Source organism: Mustela nigripes, chromosome 10, assembly GCF_022355385.1.
Source record: "Mustela nigripes isolate SB6536 chromosome 10, MUSNIG.SB6536, whole genome shotgun sequence".
NCBI lineage: Eukaryota > Metazoa > Chordata > Mammalia > Carnivora > Mustelidae > Mustela > Mustela nigripes.
Window position 1 is genome coordinate 56,348,598 of NC_081566.1, and position 12,891 is coordinate 56,361,488.

Sequence of the window (12,891 nt, forward strand, 5' to 3'; positions counted from 1 at the left end):
TCCTCCTGTCTTTCTGCCCTTGGGAGTGGGGTGGGGGACAGGGTGAGGAGGTGTGCAAGTTGGGGGCTGCCCGTTTGGTAGGACAGGACAGCTTGTGACTTTGGGAAACTATCTGTGAGGCTGTCCCCAGCAGTGACAGCAGGCTGGAGCTCCTAGCCTGTGTCCCCAGAACTCTGATAGTATGACAAATTGGAGCTCTCACCAGGGCATTGGGGCCGTACCCTAACACTACATTTCCCTAGGTTTTGTTGGCCCATGAAATTCTGGAACTTTGCCTGGAGGGATGCTCGTATGAAAGAATTCAATGGACCAATAACTCTGGGAAATCCTGCATGCCTCCCTTTAGGATTTCTTCAAAGGCCTAGCAACTCACTGGAGTCTTGGGACCTGCATCAAAGAATTCTGTCTCCTCCAATCCTCCTCCAAACTCCTAACGGACCCCCTCCTGAGAAACCCGTTCTGACCTCCAGCTCTCCCGAGGGAGCACCAGCCAGGACAAGGAATCACGACGAGCAGGAGACATGCCCTCTTGAGAAGGCTGAGGAAGTTAGAAGAGACCCCAGTCACATGAAGGAGGCCTCTTCGTGGGATGCTTCCTCTTGTCTTCTCCCTTGTCCCTGGACGGAGGCATAAAGGGTTATAGGAGGAGTGGAGAGAACACCTTAGAGCAGCTCTCCTACTACGGGCCTTGCGGAGATGTGTTCCTTTTCTCTGGACTCTTTTTCCAAATCTGCATTCATGAATGGAGGGGGTGGGTCAGGGTTGAGGGGGTGAACACAGAGTCTAGTCTTGGCCTTAAAACAATACCACGCAAGTTCTCTAAGATGCTTGATGCACCAGGGAGAGGCGCTGTCTTCCCGCGTGCTAGCTTTACCTTTCCCTCGCATCTTGTTACCTAGAGCTGCGTCCCACTGTATCAAGAACTACCCCAGCGATCCTATTGCCCCTGGCCAGACTTCTATTCTCACTTTATCCCATGAGCTTCTATCCACAAGAACACTGTTTGCTTCTACCACTTTCTTAGAAGTGGTCAAGTGAGTTATGATAGGGTCTGAAGTTGCCCAGTGTCAAGCAAGGGGAAGAATCTGGTTGAAGGATTCAACAAAGGCTCTTGGAATTGGGATAATAGAAGGGCACCGGAGGTATCCCTTTGCTTTGAATGGGAGGGAGAGGCCCCTGCCTTCGGAGGGAGAGGCCCCTGCAACGGCTTTGATTATGATCCTGTTCTCCCTCAAAACACAGCTCATAGGGGACTGTGGGGCCATCTGGTCCCGTCCTCTTCGGCCCAGCTCAGGAAGAGGAGTTGCCCTAATCCTATTATTAGTCTTCCTGGACAGGCTGTAGTAACAAAAGGGGCTGAGAAGTATCTTCTCATCTAACTTCTCCCAAGGCTGATTTTGATGGGTGCATCAAGTTCAGTTATGTTTGGCTATTGACTAACCTAATCTACCTACTCTTGGTGGTCCTCCATGGTGCTCCCTTCCCGTCACAGAACATTCCAGACGGCTCTTCCTCCTACCTCTCTCCTGAAGCCCACAGCCTCTGATTCCTTCCCTTCATTTCCTGCTCTATGCCCTCTACCAACCCTGGCCTGTATCTCTAGTAGTCCAGACTCCAGTCCTGGGGCAGCCCTGTGGGATGTAAGTCAAGGCTAACTTCTCTCTCTCTCTTTGGAATTTGCTGGGAGTGCTGTAAATAAAGTATTGTCATAATTATTACCGATTAACATTTTTACGCCTAATGAAGTTTCGAAGGGATGATGTTTACTTGGTCTAGGGGAGGGGCACCTTCCAGATGACTTGCCCAGCAATTAAAGCAGCTTGTTAGCTGGAGGCCCGGGATGGCCGAGGACAGCTGGAGAGCTCTTCTTTGCAAGCAGCTCTGGTTAACATCAACCGGGAAAGCTCTTTGTAAACACATGAATAATTGATTGTCCTCCGCTCACATAGCTACCGCGGATCTGAGCCTGTATGACTCATTTGCAAGCCATCTCTGTCGTCTGGATGCCATAACATTGGAGGAATGATGATCGTTTCTTGGAGATTCTTCTGTGGCCAGAGTTGCCAAGACCAAGGCTGTAATGGTTTGTTATGATGACCTTTGTTATTCCATTAGGCTCAATTGCTTTAAAAAATGATGTGTGCATACTTTTGGAACGTTTTTACCCTTTACGTTGACCTGACATCATAGTTTATATTACAAAATGTATTAATGACAGAGGAGTGTTTTCATGTCCCAAGGACAAATTTTAACAACCATAATCTGCCCTTAGTCATCATAAATATAAATGTATTGGTCAAACAGATCTCGTTAATGTGGCCAAGATAAATGCAAGTCTATATTTTAAGGCAGTTGAAGTTCTAGAGGATATTTGGAGCTTTTTGTGGGGCTAAGAGATCTTGTATACGTGCTATCAAAAGGCTGAGAAAATTAACATGTTTCCCTCTCTGGTTTCTCGTCGGACAGATATAAACGTCCTGGGGATGTCAAGAAAGATTGTTCACATAGTTTCTGGACTCCGTTAATGCCTGGTGGGGTGAAGCTTAGTTCTTAAAGCTGTATTCTTTTCATTATGCTCACAGTGCTTCTGCAAAGGAACAAAATAAGGATTTCAAGACTCAGCAAATGCATTGCTCAATCCCATGCTTTGTCTGGTAGTTTTAATTATCGGAGGCCCCCTGCCCCACCAGCTTGCTTCCTAGGAGGAGCCCCTTTTCAACCGATGCGCGGCTGACATTTTGCAGTCTGTATGCTGGGCACAGACTGGGTCGAACACCTCGTCTTCTTCTCTGTTACGCAGCCCTCAGAAGCATTGGCCGTTGCTGGTGGTGTCCACATTTTAAGCTTCTCAGGCAGAAAATAAATGCTTGTTTAGAATCCTTTTAAATCGTGAGCTTAGTCTGAACCATGAACATGTGTTTAAGGCAGTAATGTCTCTGACAGAGCAGACCATTTCCACGGGGAGTTGGTCTTCCCTGAATATGGCAGACATGGTCCCATGATGAAAATCTGTGTGGCTTACGGTCACCTGGCAATGACGGATGAGCACTTCAAATAAAACCATTTCCCATTCTTCCCTTAGAAGACTCTTCTAAGAGGAATCTTCCCTTCCCCATCTGCCGTTGTCTTCTCTAGTATCAACCAGGGGGCTTTGGAGTCATGATTTGCCTGGATACCCTCTCTGGGATTGGGGGTTGACTCGCTTTCTTAATTTGATGATGTGGTGATAGTTCTGTGATCATCTCCTCTGTGGTTGGGACCTTTTGATGAATTTAGAGAGTGAGGCACATACACCCAGGGTGACAGCAGCACCGTTCACTCTAGCCAACAGGTGGGAGCAACCCAAGGGTTTGATGAGAGATAAACAGAATAAAGAAAATGTTGTATCTGTATAGAATGGAATGTTGTTCAGCCTTAACAAGGAAGGGAATTCTGGCACATGCTATAACATGGGTGAAGCTTGAGGACATGATGCTGATTGAAATGTGTGGGTCGCAAAGGGACCAATACAGTATGATTCCAGTCATAAGAGACATGGTGCATAGTCAGACCCAGAAGCAGACAGTAGAGTGGTGGATGCTGGGAACCAGGGGAGGACGAATGGGAATTACTGTTTACTGGGAACAGAGTTTCAGTGTTGTAGGATGGAAAGAGTTCTGGATATGGACGGTGGTGATGGCTGCACAGGAGTGTGAACGTATTTAACGCCACTGAACTGTAGGGACGCCTGCGGCTCAGTCGGTTAAATGTCTGCCTTTAGCTCAGGTCATGATCTCAGGGTCCTGGGATGGAGCCCTGTACTGGGATCCTTGTCAGTGGGGAGCCTGCCTCTCCCTTGCCCTCTGCCTACTGCTCCCCCTGCTTGTCTCTCTCTGACAAATAAATAAATAAAATCTTAAAAAAAAATACCACTGAACTGTACACTTCAAAGTGTCTAAGAGAGTACATTTTAAGTGATGTGTATTTTACCACAATTAAAAAATAGTAATAAAAAAGAAAAAAAAAGTGGGGCATATCAGAGACTTGGCATTAGCTTAATTCAAACTCCAAGGCCCCTTTTCTGGAAACAACCTGACTCTAGCCCCTAAGAGAACCCCACCCCCACCCAGAATACCAAGAGCTCCTCTTGCTGAGACTAAAGAGACTTAGAAATTGAAATGTGATAACTTTAAATTTAACCTTGATCGTGGGTGAGATAACTTAACTTTAAACTTTAATTTTTTGTTTTAACTTCTTTGGACCTTAACTTGTTGTTGTTGTTGTTTTAAACAACAACAAAATTAATAAATTAATTTATTTATTTTAGAGAGAGAGAGCACATGTGGGGAGAGGGACAGAGGGAGACGGAGAGAAAGAATCTCAAGCAGGTTCACTCCACTGAGAACAGAGCCTGAAGTAGGTCTCGATCTCATGACCCTGAGATCATGACCTGAGCAAATCAAGAGTTGGACGCTCATCGGACTCAGCCACCCCAGGCGCCCTGGACCTTCACTTGTAAGGGGATTTGAGCTTTGGAGATCCTGGTAGTTCAATATTTTGAGAGGAGTTAAGTTCAAATGTAGAACAGCTTACGGTTGGCCTTTTATTGTTGAGCCCCAGTACAGGGCTCCATCCCAGGACCCTGAGATCATGACCTGAGCTAAAGGCAGACATTTAACTGACTGAGCCGCAGGTGCCCCTACAGTTCAGTGGCGTTAAATACGTTCACACTCCTGTGCAGCCATCACCACCGTCCATATGATATCATCGGATCATTGCCTAATTTCTAATAGGTTATGTTGGTCAGTGAGGCTTGGAAACAGATCTCAGTCTATTTGAGGAAATAGAAGAGAATCTACATTTTCTGTCTTGACTAAAGAAAGGCCATGAAGAACATAATGTCCTGTACTGACCCATCTCAGGAACTTTGGGGGCAAAAATCCCCTCTGCCTGTCCCAGAAGGTCCCTAATGGAGCTGTAGCTGGTATTAGGGGTGTCGAAGATACTGTCCCACTTCTGGTTGACCACAGGTATCATGGGTAAACACAGTGGGAACAAAGAACCAAAAAAAAAAAAAAAAGTATTGAGGAATTTTGGGGCAGAGATGGTAAGTAACTTCCCTGTAATAAACCCCCTCGGGATTGAGATGGCACATATCCCTAAAGTACCCACATGAAGGGATATTAATTCGTCTTGGACCCTCTCTGCCTCCCCACACTCTTCTTCTCAGGGGAGACTTGACTGGTAATTTGGGGGCAGCCACTGAGCTCTGTGCCTCCTCCTCCATCTTTCTTCTTGGGCTCTGCTCATCCTCTAACTGCAGATCCCAGGTCTCTTTGAGCTGAGTGGTGAGCCGGGCAGAAAAACCCTGCCCTTAGTGGAGGAAGCCTACAGTTTTGTGTCGTGCTGCCTGGGGTTCAGCTCCGGGATTCTGCATGAGAAATTCCATTGCTTCTATATTTCTAAACCACATCCTCCAAGCTAACTTTTATCAATAATACAATAGATATTTTGATGTAAAACAGGATTTTTCTTTGCTCTAAAACCACATCCACATTCTCATTATGCCTTCACGTTTGTAGCACGTCACGAAGTCTTCAGATCACTGTTGCCCACACATGCTGTTTGATCGCTGGCACTCCAGTGAGCTCAGATGGATATGCAAGCTTTTTGGAAGCTGCTGCAGTGTTACAATCACACTTGTCCCTAATTGCCCAAGTCTCATTGGTGAGGTTTGAAGAGGTGAACTAACCTGCTTATGTTGTAGGTGATGGGCTAGAATGAGAACTCCAGGCTTCTGGCTTTGGGTCGTGGGCTCCTAAAGAACGAGTTAGCAAGAGTTATCTCAAAGAGTGGTAGTATCTTCAGCTGGAAACTGATCTGATCCCACAGTCTTGTTTTGAAACATCTGCTGATGACGTCACGAAGGGACCTTTCAGATCGGGGTCCGTAAGTTCCAGTGTGGATGTGACTCCCGTGGGAACCTTGAGTAGAGGGCTGTTCCTGCATCTGACACCCAGCTATGCTGATGGGGGACTGAGGTGGGCTTAGAGGGTCTCATTTTTATAAAAACCCAGCTGTTCTAAAGTCTTCCCTGATTTTCCATAAACCAAGTTCTCACAATCCTAACCCCATTTTAATGTGGGCATGCTCCCTCATGGCGGGTAGAGTGACAAATCCTGGCTTTCTTTGAAAAAGGGAACTTAGAAATACATCCTGGTTAGCCACGGACGCAGGGCACACACATTTTGGATGATGGGCTTATACTCATGCTAACACACACAGAGGCCCCTGGTGCCCTCAGGGGACCACAGCACCCCCTTCTGGATGCAGGGGTCAGTAAAGACACCAAACCTACCCCATGAACATCAAGCAGCCGAGTTGCCAGCTACATCGTTAACTAATCCTGAACAATTCTCCAGGAGGGAGAACGCCTGGGGCTTAGCTTTGCCTGTATGTGCATGTATGTGTGGGGGAATGAATGAGGAAGTGTTTTGTAAAAATATTTTCTTCTTTTTTAAAACAACTAGTGCCGTTCATTGAATCAACAAATGAGGAGGCTCCAAATACAGCGTTAACAGCATAAAGAGTATGGGAGCTGATGGATGGTAAAAAAATATTTATTTATTGTTTTAAGTTTTTTTTAAAAAATTTTATTTATTTATTTGACACACAGCGATCACAAGTAAGCAGAGAGGCAGGCAGAGAGAGGCGGGGCTGGGGGAGCAGACTCCCCGCCGAGCAGAGAGCCCGATGCGGGGCTCGATCCCAGGACCCTGAGATCATGACCCGAGCTGAAGGCAGAGGCTTTAACCCACGGAGCCACCCAGGCGCCCCTAAAAAAATATTTAAAGCCGAGGTAAGGATTAGGACCGCTGATGAGTAATTGCTACATGCTCTGAGGGTTCAGGGAGAAGCTGTGAGCCTACTGGTTTTTCTCTCTTTATACCTCCCAGCCAAGCTTCAGAGGAAACTCCACGTGAGCTGGAAAAGATGAATTTCAAGCTTCATTGAGAACTCTAAAACCTTAAATCCTTCTCGAAAATAACCTGCCTCTCAGGAATCTTGGGTCCCCCCCACCCCCATTATAAAGCTCTTCTTCAGGCTGTGGAATGGCTGCATTATTAACTATGATTACTTAAGTCTCTGAACAGAAGGATGCAATAAATCTGAAAGTATTTGTTCTGGTTTGTGACAAAGCAAAACTGTATAATATTAAATCAGATGTTGTTATAAACATATAAAATAGCACATTTTTTTCCCAACTTGGGGCATGGTGGCATGACGCTTCTGGGAACCTAAAAAAAAATGTTTTTACATTCTTGGATCCTGAGGCCGGTTTCCGCTAGGTTTTCTTCTTTCTGCGCATGGATGCTAATGGAGGGTGCTTCTGTTTAGGTCTGTCTGTTTTCTCGGTGAGTTAGCAAGGTTGAGTATAAGTGTTCTTACTTCTTTACAGGCTGTTCTCTGGGGTGGAGCTGGTGACCCAGGCCGTGTGTGTGTGTGTCTGTGTCTGTGTGACTGTGAGTGGGGAAGATGAATGGCACCCGAGTACCCTGGAATGTTCGGGTTGGAAGGGCTCTTAGAAACACACTAGTTCACCAGCCTCCTTGTTGCTCAGGTCATGTTTTCAAACGTAGGTTCGAATGTGTGGGAGAGTGAAAGCCATACAAATCTGGAGGTGGGGAGGAATTTTGAAATTCAAGTCCAAGTTTCTAGGTTGGGCCTCTGTGCCCTCTGGCTTGGTGAGAGGAATGGCAGGGTTGTCAGTCACGTGACAAACCTGCCACTGTCCTTGGGGGTCAACCCCAGGCCTCGGTAAGGACAGATCATCATGACCCTGTGGAAAGCTTCACGTCTGCCTCCGGACAGTGGTCAGGTTGGCCTTCATTTCCGTCCCTCAAAGGAGTGGCCTGGCCTCTGCAGGGTGTACACAGTCACGAGCAAAGAGCCACAAAGAAGTCAAAGAAGTCAGCGGAGGGAGTGTTAAGAAGTGATTTCAGGTTTACTTGGGTTGGCACTTATGGACAATTGTTGTCTCCAAATATATTATTTTTTATCATTGAGTTGATACGTTTATATTAAAAATACAACTATAGCCTCAGAATATTGTGTATTTAATAATTGCCTTTTACGAAGATGATTTAGGATATTAACAGCATTCTACAAATTACTTAGAACTGCACTATCCAAGATGGTAGCCGTTCGGGGTCATTGACACATGGCCGGTCCAAATGGCGTTAACGCTGTGCGTGTGAAATACATGAGAGATCGCAAAGACTCAGTCAGAATGAAAGAGTGTAATGTGTCTCTGCAATCGTTCTTTTTCTTTTTTTAAGATTTTATTTATTTACTTAGAGAGAGAGAACACGGGCAAGGCAGAGGGAGAGGGAGCAGCAGACTCCCCGCTGAGCAGGGAGCCCACATGGAGTTCAGTCCATCATGACCTGAGTCAAAGGCAGACGCTTAACCAGCTGAGCCACCCAGGTGCCCCTGCAACCATTCTTACAATGATTTCGTGTTGGAATGATAACAGTGTGGATAAACAGGGTTAAGTAAATTACTAAAATTATTTTTTTTAATGTGGCTACTAGATTAATTGATTAATTAATTAATTAATATTTTCTTAAAGTCATCTCTACACCCAAAGTGGGACTTGAACTCATAACCCCAAGATCAGGAGTTGAATGTTCTGCTAACTGAGCCGGTCTGGTGCCCCGCTATGAGAAAATTTAAAAAATTACATACGTGGGTGCTGTACAAAGGAGAGAAGCTTAGCCTTCTCCTTGACAAGGACAGAGGAGGCCTTTAGGCCTGTACAACACACGTAGAGTTAAGGCAGTGTCACTTACTTGGTGGCATGTGAACATTGTTTTGAGGGAGAAGAGTGACTGCTGAATGGATACAAGGTATCCCTTTGGGCTAGTGAACTGTTCTGGATAGACAGGGCGGTTGGTGGCAGAGTATTACGAATGTACTAAATGTCACTGATGATAAATTTTATGTTATGTGTGTCTTACCACTATGAAAAATTGCAGGGGCACCTGGGTGGCTCAGCTGAGGGTCCCATTCTTGATTTTGGCTCAGGTCACGATCTTAGGTTAGGGTCACGGGATGGGGCCCCACATCAGGCTCTGGGCTCAGCTTGGAGGTCTGCTTGGGATTCTCTCTCTCCTTCTGCCCCTCCTCCAGCTCATGCTCTCTCACTCTCTCTTTCTTTAATGATAAACAGATAAATCTTTTAAAAAATGGCCTATGTGGCTCACGTTATACTTGTGTTTTCAATGCTCGTTTAAAGTGAGGAGGTGGGGGTGTGTGGCTTTGCTGAAAACAGTGTCTCTAGAAACAGAGAAAAAAATTACAAGAGGCAAAGGAGGTCTGAAATCTGTCAGGAGAGGTCGGAATACTTCTCCTCCAGGGGGCTCCTGTCTCTTCATAACGCCTTTCTCTTACCTCATTCCGCGGTCTTCCCCGCTTGGCCTTCTGCCCGCTGCTAGGTTGCTCAGGAAGATGACTCTTTCCCTAAAATTCCTCCCAGTTTATGAGGCGTTAAGGAGTTAGGAATCTTGAGGGTTGGAAATAAAATACGACACCCAGATCAGGTTCGACAAGTCCCTCCCCTTCCCAGATAGTGTTGATTAAGAAAAAAGAAAATCTTTGCTGCACATCTCTGGAATCCAGCTTCTTCAAAGTACAGCCCATGAGGCAAACTGATGTGTGATGCTGGAAGTCAGGACAGCGGCTGGGGGGCTCGGGGTCGGGAGGAGGCAGGGGGTGGGCGGGTTGGGGCCTCAGAGAGGGCTGTGGGGAATAATCTGGTATTGATCTGGTGGCTTGTGATCTCGGTGTATCCATTTGGTGAAACGCTATTGAGCTTGTGACTTGGGTACTTTTCCGAATGCCCTTCATACATCAGTAAAAAGTTAAAATAAAAAAAACCCCAAAACAAAACTGAAACCATCCTGAGAGGTGCACACTTTTTTTGAGTGGAAAGCTAACAGCTCTGGAAGGAGTGAATACAGAAGGCCTGGTGTGTATTCTGTGAGCGTGGACACCAGCAGACACTGTATTCCCTTCCATTTGGGACCCGGACTGGCCCTGCTGGCCACGGAGGCCCCGATGGGGTGGTCCCTGGAGGTCCTTCTCCAGACTGGTGTTCTGTGAGTGACCCACCTCGGAAGATTTGTCTTCTACCTTATCTCTTGTTTCTTCCTCTGGGGCATCCACACCAAGGTCAGAGGTGTTGCTTATCAAGAGGTGGGCTAGTTTGTGTAGGTGAGTTAGCTACGGACAGTCACATCCCCGCGGGAGACTGGAGTTTCTCCTCTCCTTACTCAGCCATCCAAAAGGATGACATCTTGCCTTCTGCTATGACATGGATGGAACTAGAGGGTGTTATGCTAAGTGAAATAAGTCAGTGGAATTTAAGAAACATAACAGATGAGCAAGGGAAGAGAAGGAAAAATAAAACAAGATGAAAATCGAGAGGAAAGCAAACCATAAAAGACTGAACTCTAGGGGAGAAACTGAGGGTTGCTGGAAGAGAGGGGGTTGGGGGATGGGGTGACTGGGGGATGGGCACTAAGGAAGGCACGTGAGGCGATGAGCACTGGGTATTGTATGCAATTGGTGAATCACTAAATTCTACCCCTGAAACTAGTAATACTAGTAATAGGTCAATTAAATTGAATTTAAATAAAAAATTTAAGAAAAAAAAAAAAAAGAATTCTTCGCCTGCTGTGAACAGTCGCCGGCAAGGGCAGGAGGGACCACTCCGGGGTGAGCGGGCCCTGGCGGCGGTTATCACCTATGGAAATCCTGTGTGCTGGTAAATTCCACGCTCGGCGAAGCCCGAAGGGATGACAGGGAGCAGAGGGGCCGGGAATGCTACTGGGGGAGCTTGTTAGCAGATAGTGGCTGGGGAGAGGCACAGGGGACATGGGTCGGAGGAACATCTGTGGAAACAGGGAAGGGAAAATAAATAAATGAGATAAGCAACTTCGTTTGCTTCCTCCTTTATGACTCTTTTACTTTGTGCTGGGAACTGTGGTGTCCCCTGGATCTCCTTTTCTGGGGACAACAGCCTGGTGACTGATTTTGAAAACCAGGTCTGGACCCTCTCTTCTTGCCCCGTGTCCACCGCGCTGCAGTGAGTTTCAACACCACTGGCTGGACGGGCTTCCCAGAGCCACACCCCTCCCCAACACACACAAAATCAGACCCCAGCCCCAACCTCTAAAGTGCAAAGGATGCTCGGCTACACAGCCAGCTGGACCCCCTCGGCACTCCCCCACACCAGAGAGACCTAATGCTAATGCTGGGATCACTATGAGCCAGTCAGTTCAATAGAGCTTAATAACAATGTTGTTGGCCTGTGGAGAGGTTTCTCTTTTGTTGGAGCACAACCGGAAATGGTCAGATTGGCCTCAGGCTAAGCGCTGAGGTCTAGGTCTGCTGCCTGCTGGAAGGCCAAGCTCCAGGTTCCAACATCAACAGCAACTGGTTCCCCTGGAAAAACTTTGGACCTCATGTAATGGGCAAGAGGGAACAGGCAAGGGGCCGGGAGAGCAACCTGTCTACGCCTGTCTGGTGGACATCCATTGACTGGATGACCAGGGCTTTGCCAACCTCTGTAGGACATCTGTAGTATAGGTATGATGATGATAACACAGCATACATCATATGATGATGATAACACCTCACACATATGTAAGGGTCTGATAACACGTATATAAAACCACTTTGCAAAGTATAGAGTGCCTAAACGTTAGCTCTCTGGCATGGGCTGTCAAGCAGCTCGCTGTGGGATGTATGGAGAGTGCCTTGTTGCCAAGAACTCAAAGAACTCCAGTTTGCAAATGGCTAACTTTTACTTTAAGAGTGAATCTTTAAGAGCGCTCTTAAAGAATCTTTAAGAGCAAATTGTGATTCCAGTGAAATCTATTAAGCCCTACCCCTCGCCAAGAGCTCATGCTGTCTAGTGACCCAAGACAGAAACAGTTCAATGGAAAAGCAAGTCATGTAATTCTGAGAAACTGGCCTTGGGATGGCACTTTCGGGCTCACATCTGAAACCACTGTTTCCTCAGTCCACCTCTGGACCATTACTATCCTGCTCCCCTCAGCAGGGAGAGGATGCCTGCTCCCGACTCACTTCTACTGCAGCTGAAGCCTTGAGAAGTTTTCTACATTGCTTGTTTAAGCCCAGGCCAATGGACGCCCCTCTGCTAGACCTGCCTCCTCAAGCACATGCCTCAGTTTGGAGATGAGATGGGCCAGGGTCGAGTTGAGAGGGAGTGGAGGCCAGGAGCCGCCATGCTGAAAGCCCATGTACCGGTTAGCTGGCGTTTGAATGTTTTTCATAAGGATTGTGAGGTCCTAGAGGCAGGAAAGAGATCTTAAAGCCATTCACTAAACGCTTACGGAGCCCCTACGATGGGCTAGGCACCACTCTTCATGAGCAAAACAGACACATGCTCTTAACCAAGCTTACTGTGCCTGGCGTTATGCAACTAAGGACACAAATAATTAATTGCAAGTGTGATGAGTTCTTTGAAGGGGAAGTGCGGGGTGCTGAGGGAATGTTTCAGTTGAGCCCTGAAGAATAGTGGCCTCAACCCAGTGAAGGGTGTGATGGTGATGAGGGTCAGAAGTGGGTCAAGCCTTCCCAGCTAAGGGAACATATGTGTATGTACATTTTCTTCCATGAGAAGGGACAAAACGCCATATATAGTCTGCCTATCCCCTCCCCGACTTGTAGCCTCTCATCTCAACACTTCTAGAGCTCCGCAAATGTCATTTCTTAATTAGACACAGAGACACTATGCTTAATTACAAAACCAGCCCTATTTGTACATTTTCATATTATACACATAAAGCTTGCTATTTCTTTTCGCTGCCCCCTCTCTGCCCC

General features: G+C 46.7%; 1 non-coding gene across 1 annotated transcript; it reads left to right on the forward strand.

The window, feature by feature from the left end:
* Positions 1–8,731: 8,731 nt before the first annotated feature.
* Positions 8,732–8,855, forward strand: LOC132026354 (U6atac minor spliceosomal RNA). Its single transcript, XR_009406873.1, has one exon. It is a non-coding gene; the product is annotated as a U6atac minor spliceosomal RNA (small nuclear RNA).
* Positions 8,856–12,891: the final 4,036 nt, after the last annotated feature.